Here is a 16,637-nt window from a genome sequence, read left to right on the forward strand (position 1 = left end):
AGCAACGGAAATGAGGAGATACAACTTGGCAGTACTGGGAATCAGCGAAACCCACTGGACCCAAGCTGGACAGAAAAGGCTAGCTACGGGAGAGATGCTGCTATACTCCGGTCACGAAGAGGAAAATGCTCCACACACACACAGGGAGTTGCTCTAATGCTGTCCAAAGTAGCACGAAATGCACTTGTAGGATGGGAATCCCACGGATCCAGAATCATCAAAGCATCATTCAAAACAAAGAAGGAGGGGATCTTAATGAATATTATCCAATGTTATGCACCCACCAATGATAGCAACGACGACATTAAAGATCAATTCTACGAGCGGCTGCAGTCAATCATAGAGAAATGCTCAAGAAAGGACCTCACCATTCTGATGGGAGATCTAAATGCCAAAGTCGGAATAGACAACACTGGATATGAAGATATTATGGGACGACATGGACTGGGAGAGAGGAACGAAAATGGAGAAAGATTTGCAAATTTGTGTGCATTCAACAAATTAGTCATAGGAGGCACAATATTTCCACACAAACGTATACACAAGGCTACATGGATCTCACCGGACCACACTACAGAGAACCAGATAGACCATATTTGCATCAAAAAAATTCCGAAGGACAATGGAAGATGTGAGAACCAGGAGAGGTGCTGACGTAGCTTCAGATCACCACCTAGTTGTAGCCAATTTAAAACTGAAGCTAAGAAAGAACTGGACAAGTGGACAAACAGCAATACAAAGGTTCAATACAGCCTTCCTTCGAGATACTGACAAACTCAATGAATTCAAGATAGCTCTCAACAACAGATTCCAAGCCTTTCAAGATCTACTGAAGGAAGAAGAAACTACCATGGAGGACAACTGGAAAGGCATCAAAGAAACATTGACTTCAACGTGTCAAGAGGTTCTGGGCCTAAAGAAACACCATCATAAGGAATGGATCTCTATAGAAACACTGGACAAGATCAAAGAAAGGAAGAACAAGAAGACAGCAATTAACAACAGCCGAACACGAGCAGAGAAAGTCCAAGCACAAGCTGAATACATAGAAGCAAACAAGCAAGTGAAGAGGAGCATTAGAGCCGACAGGAAGAAATACGTGGAAGAATTAGCAACGACGGCAGAAAAAGCTGCTAGAGAAGGAAATATGAAACAGCTCTACGATACAACGAAGAAACTATCAGGGAAATACAGTAAACCAGAGAGGCCGGTCAAAGACAAAGAAGGCAAGCCAATCACTGAAATTCAACAACAGCGAAACAGATGGGTAGAATACTTCGAGGAACTCCTGAATAGGCCGGCTCCAATGAATCCACCGAACATCGAAGCAGCACACACAGATCTTCCTATAGATGTCAACCCACCAACGACGGAAGAAATTAGAATGGCCGTCAGACAAATCAAGAACGGGAAAGCAGCAGGACCCGACAACATACCAGCTGAAGCACTGAAATCAGACGTCGAAGTAACCACAAGCATGCTTTACCCTCTATTCAAAAAGATTTGGGAGGAGGAACAAGTGCCAATGGACTGGAAAGAAGGACACCTCATCAAGATTCCAAAGAAAGGAGATCTGAGCAAATGTGGAAACTACAGAGGCATTACACTACTATCAATACCAGGGAAAGTCTTCAACAGGGTGTTGCTGAACCGGATGAAAGACGCAGTGGACGTCCAACTTCGAGATCAACAAGCTGGATTCCGAAAGGATCGGTCGTGCACAGACCAAATTGCAACACTACGGATCATCGTCGAACAATCAGTTGAGTGGAACTCGTCACTATACATCAACTTCATTGATTATGAAAAGGCATTCGACAGTGTAGATAGGAGGACATTATGGAAACTTCTTCGACACTACGGAGTTCCTGAGAAGATTGTCAATATTATCCGGAACTCATACGACGGACTACAGTGCAAAGTAGTGCATGGAGGACAGCTGACAGATGCATTCCAAGTAATGACCGGAGTCAGACAAGGCTGTTTACTCTCTCCCTTCCTCTTTCTTCTGGTGGTCGACTGGATTATGAAGACCTCGACATCTGAAGGAAAACACGGAATACAATGGACAGCTCAGAACCAATTAGACGATCTGGACTTCGCAGATGACCTAGCCCTCCTATCACGTACACGTGAACAGATTCAGATAAAGACAGCCAATGTAGCAGCAGTCTCTGCATCAGTAGGCCTCAGCATACACAAAGGGAAAACCAAGGTCCTCAAATTCAACACGGAGAACAGCAATACAATCACCCTTGATGGCGAAACTCTGGAAGATGTAGAATCCTTCACATATCTGGGAAGCATCGTCGATAGACATGGAGGTTCAGATGCAGACGTAAAGGCGAGGATTGGCAAAGCAAGGGCAGCATTCATACAATTGAAGAACATATGGAACTCAAAACAACTTTCAACCAATATCAAAGTGAGAATCTTCAATACGAACGTCAAGGCAATTCTACTGTATGGAGCTGAAACTTGGAGAACTACAACAACCACAATCAAGAAAGTACAAGTATTTATAAATAGCTGTCTACGCAAGATACTCAACATCCATTGGCCGGATACCATCAGCAATAGCCTTTTGTAAGAGAGAACAAACCAACTTCCAGCTGAAGAGGAAATTAGGAAAAGACGATGGAAATGGATAGGACATACATTACGCAAATCGTCAAACTGCATCACGAGGCAAGCTCTAACTTGGAATCCTGAAGGGAAGCGGAAAAGAGGAAGGCCAAAGAACACATTACGTCGGATAATAGAAGCAGATATGAAAAGGATGAATAACAACTGGAATGAGCTGGAAAGGATTGCCCAGGACAGGGTTGGATGGAGAATGCTGGTGAGCGACCTGTGCTCCTTCACGAGAAGTAACAGGTGTAAGTAAGTAAGTAAGTAACTCCATTATGTGTTGCGTAAACAAATGTTTGTTGTGATGCTTTCATCTTACACAATAATCAAAGAATTAACATGCAAGGGTGTAAGTTTCTTTGGCTAAGAAAACTTTGGGAGTTAATGTTTGTAGAAAGGTTACTGACTTGTAAAAATTACATGATAGGACTTATTACTGGTTAATGTTAATTGCAGTCGCTTGTGAAAAGACGTTTTATTAATCATTTTAAATATGGATTTCTTCATAGCACTTTTTATAAACCTAATTATCTTTGAAATTCCCACGTATAACTACTACCTTTAACTACGTAAATTTTCTATCTGTTTGTTGATGGACCAGCCAGTTAGTGTATGATACAAGCTGAAGTCATTTACCAAATTAAAAGAATCATGATTCAAAATCATATAGTTTGTGTGTATAAAATTTGCTTTATTTAAAGCACATAAATTCTATTACAGTTTGTCACTAAACCAAGAATGCTTCACACATTAATTAATAATATTGAGGATAAATAAGTGTGAACTATACTACAAATGATTAGGAAATAAATAGAAATAATATTTGGTAAGAAGTACAGCCAAGAGCTAATCATTTTCGCCAATGAAGCTCATCTCATTGTTATAACATACTACAGTAACTTTGCGACTTACCTCTGTTCTGAGCGATATTTGATAATGGTGCACAATTAGGAAGTCATGATGAAGCGACAAATTCCAAATCTACATAGTTATTTTCCATATCATGGCGTCATTTCATAAACATACTAGCTCATTGCTCTTTCCATCCACTTCCAGCGTCTGCAAATAATGCGCAATGTGGAAATCACTTGGACGATATTTATAACATGACCAAACCACCAAAAGTCCATTTTTCGCAATCGTGTCGCTTGTTAAGATGTCCGTAATAATATTATGGTATTTTAATCAGATAGTTTATGTGTATATAATCTACGATATTAAACCACACTGAAATTCTCTTAGGTTTAAACCACACTCTTGATTTAGCTTATATATTGATGCTTAGTGAATGAAAACACTGGCCTAATCTATGTAACGACCAATTAGTCGAGTGAGTTGGTATAGTAGCAGCCAAGAGATTGCATAAAATGACATGGATGAACTATAAATAGTTCTACGTTCTCTTGTTCCTTGTCTTAAACTGGATAGAGGGTGTCAGTTTTAGGTATATAACAGAAATTCTTTATTCCAACATTCTTGGAATTATTTTTGTTCGATAATCATGGCTTTTTGTATATGAATATTAATTAGCTTAAAAAATGTTAGCTTGCTGTACTAATCAGATCATGCAACATTATGGATCACAATCTAGCGTGAAAAAAGTCTACTTCATCACAATTGGCTGCCCAAAAATCAAAGTAATTTGAGAATTGTTCTCGAAATATGAATATTTTAGGTTGTAATATTAAACTATACTTAGAAATAGGCAGAAGCTAAAACATATTAATTAAACTAGCTACTTTAGTATCGAACGTTTTTCCCATCAGTTTAATTGTAAATTGACATGAAACTTCAGATTTATGAACTAGTAACGTTATGCTTAGACAAAAAGATTTACTTTGGAATTTTTAAACAACACACTAAAAAGCCTACAAACAGATGATTTGTACGTTTTTAAAAGAGAAGTAAATTATAAACTAGTGTACACTTTATGGAGTTTGTAAATCTAAGTTGTCTAACTTGAGTCAGTTCGTGATCTCAGTAAAATTCAACAATTTCCATGACCCTTCTTAGTGATGGCATCTGAATAATCCAAACTGTCATCAGTATTGTGTATGATGACGTCATACTGAAGCAACGGACATCACCGATCCGAGGTTTTGTAACCAGAAGGCGATGATGATAGAAAGGAGAAATATTTTTGATCTTGGGCAGATAGATAGGCTTGAGACTACTAGGGTGATTATTTAGATGGGAGGAGAATCTTTCATGAAGTGTGCCGGTTAATTGGTGAGGATGTTTGATCGTGCATCGTCAACCAGTAATGTCCGTTGGAACGAACAAGGTTAATATCACTGGTGAATACATACTAAGCTATTTATTTTGTGATATTTTTTCTGTTACATTTATGTTTCAGTCTCTAACCGGTGACAATTTTTCTTAACTGTTCATTCATTCCAACGTATTGAACAAATAGGTTTTCTTTCAAGTTCTCATATAACTTCATTTCAAACAACTATTTCCAATCGATATTTATTTAAATAATAATATTAATCATTCGTTAGTGTTTAGTGGAATGGCGCAATTCCCATCTCTATTTCACCTACTCGGTGAACAACCTAAGTAATGTTATATTTTAAATTCTGTACTGATTGCTATTACTCATTAACATTCGTAATTGTAACATCTCTCTAAAATTTATTTGAGGTGTGTTCATTCTTATCTAATGATCCTAGTGTCGAAGTTTCACTTCGTACACCCTTGGAAATTTTATCTGTTCGTTGTACGTCTTTGGGGTTTATTTATTTTGTCTACGGATTGTTAGAGAATTTCTTGCACATAATTCATCTAGTCCTGCTAACTAACGCTCTGATTTGAAATTCGGTCTATTACTGTAGTGTACTTCAAAAATATAATTGTTATTTTCTTTGGCCTGTCAAATATCACATAACAAATTTGCTAACCAGAATACTGACTTTAATGATCTTTTGTAATGATGCATCAGAACAGCACTGGCAGCATTGAGTCAACTCTGCATTTTCACTGGTCCACTGTATATTATTTTCTCACCTAGTCTAGTCTAGACCATAAATATCGTATTCGTCAGATATACTTGCTTTATATATGAGCAACCCACAACACATTAAACCATATTAGTTATACAATATCAAGCTAAAAGCGGTTGTGAATAATCTTCCCAAAATCTTTTTTGTTTGGTATCCCATTGTTAAAACTGGGTAGTTTAATAATGTAACTAGCTTAAGAAAATATCCGAAATTGGTTGGGATCTAGTATATTTGTAGTCAAATTGCACTCCAAGAAATGCACTATTAGACTTGTACATTTTTTATTAGGCCAATAAACTAAATTCCTTTTAATCACGTGATAATATAGTAACTACAGTAAATAGTAGGTTAGCTGTTAAAGCATTTGTATTTCAACTAACAGATCACAGGTTTACAATTCTCTTCAGCTACTCCAGTTTGAACGGCCAAATATATTAACCTGGGTTTTGTAACTGTTTTACACTTATCTATTGTTATGAACATGTTATGTGTTTCAAAGTAACTTCAATTGGTAGCCAATTACCTGAATACTTGCAATACCAGACATTCATGTACTTTTTAAAGTCAAACTTCATCATATCAAGCGCGTAGTGAACTTGAACAGATGAAATCCATTATAACTTGTGTATTCATTTGACTTCAAACACTTCTACAACCAACTAATTAGAAATATTATACAGGTAGCGCAGAAAATCTTGGTATAATTTGTAAGCGCACTGAATAGACCTTTTATTTAATTACCTACATACAATTTATAAATGTGCAATCGATAGCCAATAGAATGACAATGAGCTGATATAACAGAATGTCATTTCATTAGCCAAATACAGTTTAACTGGTTTTGTTAATAAATCAGATTCTATATGCCTCAATTTAAAAAAATAAATCATAATCAGATAAATAAAACCTATTACTTAATATTCGCGAAAAACAACACAGCAATATTATAGCTACTCTTCTAAACAAATATGTATAAATAATGGATGTATGCGAAATTCAACGACTGGCTTCAAACTAATCAGAATTGATAATTATACTTATGCATGTATATATACACTGAAACTACATCCACCTCCTGTTTAACTCTCGCTCTCTGTGATAACACGAAACATAACAAAGAGGTTTTTTACAGAGTTTATACTTCCCAGTTGTTAGCATTTTGAACTAAACAAATCCTCAGTGATAAACAGGCTCTCCTATTAGTCATTTTTCGAAATACTGCCAACCTCTATATTTAACTGGAATAATAGCGAACCGATCAATGTTATACCACCATTTAGAACTTGAAATCACTGCATGATCGACTCGTCCTAGTATGGAACTCCTCAGTAGTTCGCATGCAAAAACCTGCACGCCTAAATCAAACTCAGGTCCTTCGGTCTTGCACAAGAGCACCTAACCTCTAGACCATTAAACCAGCATCCAACGGTATTCATACTTAACTTCAATCAACCCACGATATTGCATGATCATATTTATTATCAAGTATCTATTCGAGGAACTTATATGCTAATGGAGATTGACTAATTAGTCTTTTGCATATCAACAGCGAAAATATACAAACCCTTACAAGTCATAAAATATTATACTCAATGAATAATTTAGCGACTGATGGATAATAATGTTTAAAGTTATGATAATTTGGTGAAAATAGAAGCCTTAGGATTCAGATGCATCTAGCTGACGAGTCTTGAATAGGGAGTGGGTGAATACTTGTACCATATTCAACTCTCAGCTTCCATCTAAGATTAAGTGGTATTCAAATAATTCTCTACAAATAAACTACGCTAAAATAATACTTTAACTGAGAATAATCCCTTTTAATTTAATAATATCAACCGTCAAACATTCTATAAATTCAAATTTTCATCAAGTCTACTGAAAATATTTTCACTTTAGAAGATTAACTAAATGAATTGTAAGTAGAAAAGGGATCAAAGCAAAATCTATTATTATTGGCATGTTATCTGAATACACTTTAGCTACTCTTTAGATTTTATCCCAGCTTAATTAAATTATCATAATGATTAAACGTTAAGTTGGATAAATTATCAATTATTGAACAGTATAATTCAATATGACGGAAGAAATCAGAATGGCCATCAGACAAATCAAGAACGGGAAAGCAGCAGGACCCGACAACATACCAGCTAAAGTCAGACATCGAAGTAAGTACAAACATGCTTCACCTTCTATTCAAAAAGATTTGGGAGGAGGAACAAGTGCCGATGGACTGGAAAGAAGGATACCTCGTCAAGATTCCAGAGAAAGGAGACCTGAGCAAATGTGAAAACTACAGAGGCATTATACCACTGTCAATACCAGGGAAAATCTTGAACAGAGTGTTGCTGAACCGGATGAAAGACGCAGTGGACGTCCAACTTCGAGATCAACAAGCTGGATTCCGAAAGGATCGGTCGTGCACAGACCAAATTGCAACACTACGGATCATCGTCGAACAATCAGTTGAGTGGAACTCGTCACTATACATCAACTTCATTGATTATGAAAAGGCATTCGACAGTGTAGATAGGAGGACATTATGGAAACTTCTTCGACACTACGGAGTTCCTGAGAAGATTGTCAATATTATCCGGAACTCATATGATGGACTACAATGCAAAGTAGTGCATGGAGGACAGCTGACAGATGCATTCCAAGTAATGACCGGAGTCAGACAAGGCTGTTTACTCTCTCCCTTCCTCTTTCTTCTGGTGGTCGACTGGATTATGAAGACCTCGACATCTGAGGGAAAACGCGGAATACAATGGATAGCTCAGAATCAATTAGACGATCTGGACTTCGCAGATGGCCTAGCCCTCCTATCGCATACACATGAACAAATGCAGATAAAGACAGCCAATGTAGCAGCAGTCTCTGCATCAGTAGGCCTCAGCATACACAAAGGGAAAACCAAGGTCCTCAAATTCAACACGGAGAACAGCAATACAATCACCCTTGATGGCGAAACTCTGGAAGATGTAGAATCCTTCACATATCTGGGAAGCATCGTCGATAGACATGGAGGTTCAGATGCAGACGTAAAGGCGAGGATTGGCAAAGCAAGGGCAGCATTCATACAATTGAAGAACATATGGAACTCAAAACAACTTTCAACCAATATCAAAGTGAGAATCTTCAATACGAACGTCAAGGCAATTCTACTGTATGGAGCTGAAACTTGGAGAACTACAACAACCACAATCAAGAAAGTACAAGTATTTATAAATAGCTGTCTACGCAAGATACTCAACATCCATTGGCCGGATACCATCAGCAATAGCCTTTTGTAAGAGAGAACAAACCAGCTTCCAGCTGAAGAGGAAATTAGGAAAAGACGATGGAAATGGATAGGACATACATTACGCAAATCGTCAACCTGCATCACGAGACGAGCCCTAACTTGGAATCCTGAAGGAAGGCGGAAAAGTGGAAGGCCAAAGAACACATTACGTCGGGAAATACCAGATATGAAAAGGATGAATAACAACTGGAATGAGCTGGAAAGGATTGCCCAGGACAGGGTTGGATAGAGAATACTGGTGAGTGGCCTATGTCACTCCACGAGGAGTAACAGGCGTAAGTAATAATTTAATATCCATTGCATAATCTATTATCTAGCTGCTGGATGCAAAAAAAGTGTGAGCGGATTTCTAAAATTATGTTTCATGATATTAAACTGATTGAAATTATAGCTTTTAATATAATCAAAATTGACTGTTTGTTTATTTTTAACTCCAATGGTAAAAGTATAAATAAAGAGACAAACTTGTATGATTCTTAAAATAACCGTTTAATTTTAGATCCAGTTTTCAATAAAAAAACACTATGTAAAGAAAAATGTATTTACCAACAGAAGTAATGAAACTTATTAGAGTTTTGTGCTATTAGAAAGTTAATTGATTTTTCAAGAATTATTATCAGTTTCTCGATCACAGTATTACGAATATATTGCTATATAGCCTCATTATACTAGGTGTGAATTTTTTCATGCTAATATTTTCTGAACTTTTCTAATAGCCAAAAATAGTTAAAGGGAAGATTCATCACCACATACAAAATCTTTATTGATAAATTTGTTTGTGTCAAAATATAGAACTTATGGTAACACGTAAATTTATTCATTTTTATGATCTGAACTAAATGTATTACTTATATGTATCGATTGTAAAATCACTTTCCATTGTTACCTACATGTATACTTACTTTACCTACCAGCATGCAAATATACATCTAGGTTCATCATTCTTTGTTCTGTTTTAGTGGCTACGGTAACCAACCAGAAAGTTTAACAACATTGTGTACGTTTTAGGCTATTACTATTATTATTAGCTTGTCTCAAATCGTAAACACTGTAAAACTCATATTTCTCTTCAATAAGTAGGCATCAATTACACAGAAGGAAGTTGAACAATGGGATAGACTATATTTTTAGTGTTTTAGAGGAAGGAATTTCAGGAAGTATTTTTGTGTATTATATGTTATTATTTTTATTATTCAGTTTATATTTGTTTGGAATATAATTCTGTAAGTTTTTCACTTACATGTAACTATTCTCTTTACATAGTAATTTATTTCAACGGTTTGCATTACTATAAATTATGGGTAAAACCAATGTAACCGTATTAATATAATGAAGTTATGTGTAAACATTGTTATCTATTTTAGCGTTCCTACTTCATCAATTTACCATTGACAAATTGGACTAAAAACAAAAACTCATTTATTCATATGTTATGTAAAAAAGAAATTGCCACTTGATACACCTAACATTATCATTTTTAATGTAGGATGATAAAAAAAGAATATTACTTGACAGATTTTGAGTCCAATACAAAGCTATTACTATCACCTATTTTACGAGATTTTTGCGTTAAATTTTTTCATCCATATGGTGAAATGGCATTTTGACATTATAGATTATTTCAGTTTGTTATGAAAAGTCTAGCTCTCATTCCTAATCGTAATTTATAAAGTTAATTCTTAATTTTAATTCCTCACACTAATTTGTAGCTCAACTTCGACTCTAGTATGTGGTTAGAGTTTCCCAAGGGCACTTCAGTATCTCACGAAATTCGTCCACAAATTATGGCCTCGTCACGTTTCATAATTCAGATTGGTTGCTATTAGTTACAGAAAGCTAACAATCCTTGAGAAAAAAATATTGAAAAAGAAACTATTAGAGAAAACTTGCAATTATTTATTGAAGTAATCACGAATAGAGTCTAATTCATTCATACAAATAGAGGTGTTTATAATTATATTTTGGCCGAATAAGTAACAAACTTGCAATCGCATGTTTCTACAATTATGATGATACTAACTTATAAAACAGATGTGTAATTATGTGATAGCCTTTGTAATTTAACTAGTTGGGGCTATTCAGTATTTCATTTAATTCGTAAAGCAATAACAACCTACAATAATCTATATTTATAGAAGTTAAATTAGAAAGAGACGGAATAATCAGCTGTTGTTCTTAGATTTGATATACGAACTTCATAAAATAATTTCATAAAATTTAATTGTTTGAATGATCAAAAACGAAAATTGGTTGAAATTAAGTTTGACATTAGTAGATTAATTATAAAGTGGTAAAAACGATAGAATTAGTTAGCTTTTAATTCAAAACTTTTTCGATGGGAAACTTCTCACATATACAACAAATATAGTAATAATACCATTAGTAATAATGGTAAGGATAAACATGTGAATATGGGTGTTATTTTGTACATGTCATATGACTGATGCATTCAATAATTGTTATTTTGTTAATTTTAAAAGATACATACATAATAAGCAAAGATGGATAAGGACTAGCACTGTAACCCAGGACGCGTGTTTCGCCCTACCTGTGACTCGTCAGCTGGAAGTTCCTGCATCCTAGAATTGATGTTCACTCCGGAACTCGAACCCAGTACCGTTCGCTTCAAACGTCACCGTGCTACACACTTAGTTACTGAGCTGTGATAGCCATTAGCTTGTACATTGGTGTGAAGTTTAAATTTACTTGTTATTGTTTGCTTGTGTCTTCCCGTTGATGTTTAGGACTGCAATTGATCAGTCTCTTATTGGCATATGTGCATACTGTGCGTATCGCCCAGATATTACCTTAATTTACTAGCACTATAAGGAGTGAAATTCAACTCTAGGATCCAGGTACATCCAGCTGATCAGTCCCAGATAGGATGAAACGCGTGTTCTGGATACCATTGCTAGCCACTGTCCATCTTTGCTTATAATGCCTGTGAATTAAGGCAATATGTACAGTATGTATATATGCTAATAAGTGACTGATCAATTGCAGTTCTAAATGTCAATTGGAAGATTCATGTAAACAATATCAAGTGAATTTATACATGCATAATGTATCAAGCAAGCATTATAAAACAAATTGGAATATTTAAAAAAGAGAATAATTAAGCGTGTGTTAATTAGACAAATAATTAAAAAAACACTGATTCGTTATTGAAAAGAATGAAATTTAGTTTAAAGATTTACAGAAACTGTAGACTGTTTTTTCCTTTCAGATCACGTACTGACATAACTTTATAAAAACATTAGCAAAGTCAACACCAGTACTGGGTGGTCATTTTAATTTATATCTTTTGAAGTAATTCACACTATCGATCTGGAACAGGATCGAATAAAATATTTTTAGAAATATCATGATTTACATTTTGTGGTAATATATTGATTTAATTAAATAGGAAACAATATTTGAAACAGGCTTTAAAGACTGAACTTAGTTGAACGATCATTGAAAGCCAGGAAGCATTGAACAGTTTTTTGTCCCCCCATGAGACTTGTTAACAATGTGTATCCACGAGCCCATTGTGGACTGTACCGTCAGATTTCGACATGAGTGCTTAGCATTTAGATCAATGGAGCTCAGTCATGTCAAGTGTGAGGCAGTTAACTATCAAAGGAATAGGCTGGTGATTATGCAATATTGTTAAATTCATAGAGCTATACATTAACGCAACTGAATGGTGTCCCAGTGTTCTGGATATTAAAAGCTTACAGAGAGGCCTGACGATGTTAGGTACAATCACCGGTATGGTTGTAAATGAGAACTTCTGAAGACTAGGAGGAAACATCTGCAATTAGCTCGCTGGTTTTCAATGCTTGCATAACTAAGATCATTCCGTTATATTAACCATGAAATTCAGTAAAAACGAATGAGAAAGTAGTGGGAAAGTTTTAAAATAAGTAAATACACGATGCTTCTGATGAGCATGGAACGAAACAGATTCCATATTTAGATATAGTTAGCTATTTTTGCAAATTATAAATAGTAGTTTACATTTTTGTTGTAAAATTAAATAAATTCAACTACATTCAAGTAACTAGATTTGATATATACATCAAGCTTATCTTATTATCAAGCGATAAGTGGCAATTGTCTATGCTTGAAGAAACTCTAATGTTATGTTCAGAATTCTGAAACTAACAAAAATGATTATGATGTAATAATGAGCAATACAAAGATTGCTAATCAAAAATCAATAGGCAGACAATAATTAACACAAATTAATTGATTTTCTATTCTTAAAAAACATTTTCTGATACAAAACAGTGAACATGTCATTGTTTGAAACTTTCAATGACTATACTATGTCAAAATCTGTTGTTATAGTGCAATCAGTAACATCTTCATATTAATTAATCAACAAATTAGGGTAATCAGTTCATCATTGACATTTTTAATGATTTTTTTAATATTCGTATCATAAATATTTTTCCTCGTCTCATTTTTATTGATTAGTTTAAATATTTCACGTGAGAGTTTTGATTTAGTTTTGACGTTTCCATTATAATAATGACATTACAGTATATATATGCTTATAAAGCTTGTGAATTAAGGCAATATCAAGGCAGTCCATACAGGATGAACATATGCCAATAAGAGACTGATCAGTCGCAGTCCTAAATAACAATTGGAATATACAAGTAAACAACATCAAATGAATATATATATACTTATGAAAATCTTTCCGAAATTGTAGTTGAACTCTGACGTTTAGCATAAAACTTACTTGATTTCATTTAGTATACAGTAAGATACTATGTACAGAGAAATAGTTTTGTTCAACATCTAAACATAACTTCGATTGAAGATAGTCTTGTCTTATATATTCATTTAATTAAAGAATGTAATCATGTTGTTTGTTTGTTTTTTAATTTTGATATAATATAGTCAGATGAAACTACTGGTTTCTTTCATTTTGTTTTTTAGTTCAAAAGAATAAACATTGAGAAACGATGGGAAATTAAAGTGTTTCTACTTATAAGCTTGGTTTATCAATAAATGTGGTATAATCAATTCAGTTATGTTTTCTATTAATTCAATATGTATTAGTATTTATAATTACAGAATGTATGTTAGATATTGAATGTTTATTAAATTCCTTAAATTAATCAACAACAAAACAGAATTACTTTTCGGTAGTCTAAATATTGATCTACAAATAACACACGTATCCAAAGCTGGTGACCTAGAGATCACCATTAATTTAATTCCATTTTGTTATAAGATGAATACATTTATTCAACTATATAGTTTGATTACTTAAAATAACATAACTAGAATGACATGAAAGATTTATTGTAATTTTATTACGTTATTGTAAAGTAAGATGAATTTTATCGAATGATTGATGGTAAAGGAAAATAAATAAGGGATAACTTCTTTTTTTTCTTTATCTTCTATAAGCCAATTCCATGATAAAATGAATTCATTATTTGTATTGTTACTTAAGGGACTGAGTCATTATGAGATGATTAAAAACCAAAGAGCACTAAAAAATTGTTCTGTCCTAGTGTAGGCTTAATCAGAATTGCACATCTGCAAATTGAGAACCTTCAGGTGTCAAAGGAAGAACATAGCCTTCAATTTATCGAGTTGGCATTAAATGATTTACATTATTAAACTAATTCATTTCGCTGGTTTACAACTCATTAGTCTAGGTGCTTATCTATTATCTCAATCTTAGAAAGCCATTGGTTTGGTCTTTGGTACAGTCATGGATATTTACTACTTATGAGTTCCATACTAAGCTTAAACATCTTTCCAGTGCTTCCTGCTATCTAGTGATTTGAAGCTTCAATCTCAACAGTCTTTACAACAACATAATAGAAATCTTAATTTGTCATCAACAAATAACTGATTATTTAAATGGATTCTCATGTGTTTACAAGTACATTTACAGTGTCCAATTGAACACAAATCATACTAATTAGTATAAATCATTCAAAAACCAATAGCAAAATAAGATTAAAAGTTTTAGGAATAAAAAAAACATTCTTAAGAGATTTCACAGGTTAATGTAACATAAAAATATAATTTAATAAATTTGATTGAGATCATGAACCGATTAATGTTAGACCACCATTGAAAACCTGGACGCACTGGACGGTAATCATGAACCGATTGATGATCTCAATCAAAAACCTGATAATCTCCACAAACTCTAGACTGATAATTATCATGTGCTCACTGGTGACTAGCTTTGAGAGGGAATTCTCGTAGTTCTAATGAAAGGCCGTGACCAGTGGGGCTAATTCGTGTCGGGTAGAGACAGGTATCTACCTCAGTACAATGGAAGATGGTCGCGCGATTTCGTGGATTGGTTGAGGTTGGACAGTGACACCATAGGAGGCCGGCCAGGTGATCTAGAGGTTAAGTGTTCGCGCGCGAGACCGATCAGTCCTGAGTTCGAATCCCGCGAGCGGGATCGTGAATCTAGACCACCATGGAAAACCTGGAAGCACTGGACGGTAACTTTGGTGCATTAGAAATCTTACGCCATTAGATTATTAGACTTTCTCAATCTTATGATTGTGTTGTTACTAACTAAGGTGAGACTATAAATAATGGATGACTGATATAACAGGATTAAAAAGCAAAATTACATTCTTTTACTCATTGTGAGCTATATTCAACATTACTTCAGTTTAAACTCAATATGATGATTATTTAATGTAGTATTTTGTTTTGTTTTCCAGTGTGATAATTTATTTGACATAACATTAATCGAGTGTGGCGTTCAGGATATAATATTCTTGTATTAAATTAACAAGAACTATGCTCGGTATGACACGCAGCATGTGATTTTTTATATCTCCGAGTATTTTTCATATATGTGATTTCATCCTAATTAATAGTTGATATAGGTGTATAATCAATATATGAATGAGTGTATTTTCGATTAGAGTCGTAGTCCTGTTCCGGGTTTAATAGATCTTCACTCGTACTAGTCTTAGTGTTTTTACTTTGTGCCGTGGTAATTATAGTGGTTCCTTATTTTACAAGTAAAAGTAATAATCAATTCCGACATAAAAATTAGCGACGATCAGACATAACGACTCAATCATAACAATGTCCTTTGAACGAATCTTATGTGGCCTTGAGAAACTTCAGCCAATCAGAAAACAGTCAGTACAGGGTAAAAATATATTATACAAAATTAAAAAATTAGAGTGGATATACTTCTCTAAAGACTTCTCAAGGTTAGAAAGAGGCTCTGCAGTTCTGAAATTATAATATATACGGTACAGGAACTAATCCATTTGACTGCATCATAATCGACCTCTGGAGCCATGGTGAGGTCGCGAAAATTCTTTTAACCTCCACATCGCTTCTATATTAGCGCTGTGTACTCCCATTGTGGTAACTACAAAACGTGGCTTGTGAACGACGATATGATGCACGTAACTATGTCTAGGTAGGCATCGATATGCTCTCCAGTCATTCGTGTATATTGTGGTACCCGGTTGCACATACTCTCGTATAATTGATATCATCTTTATATCCTGTCGGTTTCTTACGCCCTAAAAGTATCCCTTTTGAGATAACCAATCATATAGACCAAGAACCTGCTAAGTATACTTAAGGGAGTGCTACTTACCCAGTCTGCTCTAACACTTCAATCTCGACTGTTTCGTCGATTTCTACGATTCTCCCGATTTCTCAAAATGACTGATTTAAACTTGTCATTT

Source organism: Schistosoma haematobium, chromosome 2 (genome assembly GCF_000699445.3).
Source record: "Schistosoma haematobium chromosome 2, whole genome shotgun sequence".
NCBI classification, from domain to species: Eukaryota; Metazoa; Platyhelminthes; class Trematoda; order Strigeidida; family Schistosomatidae; genus Schistosoma; species Schistosoma haematobium.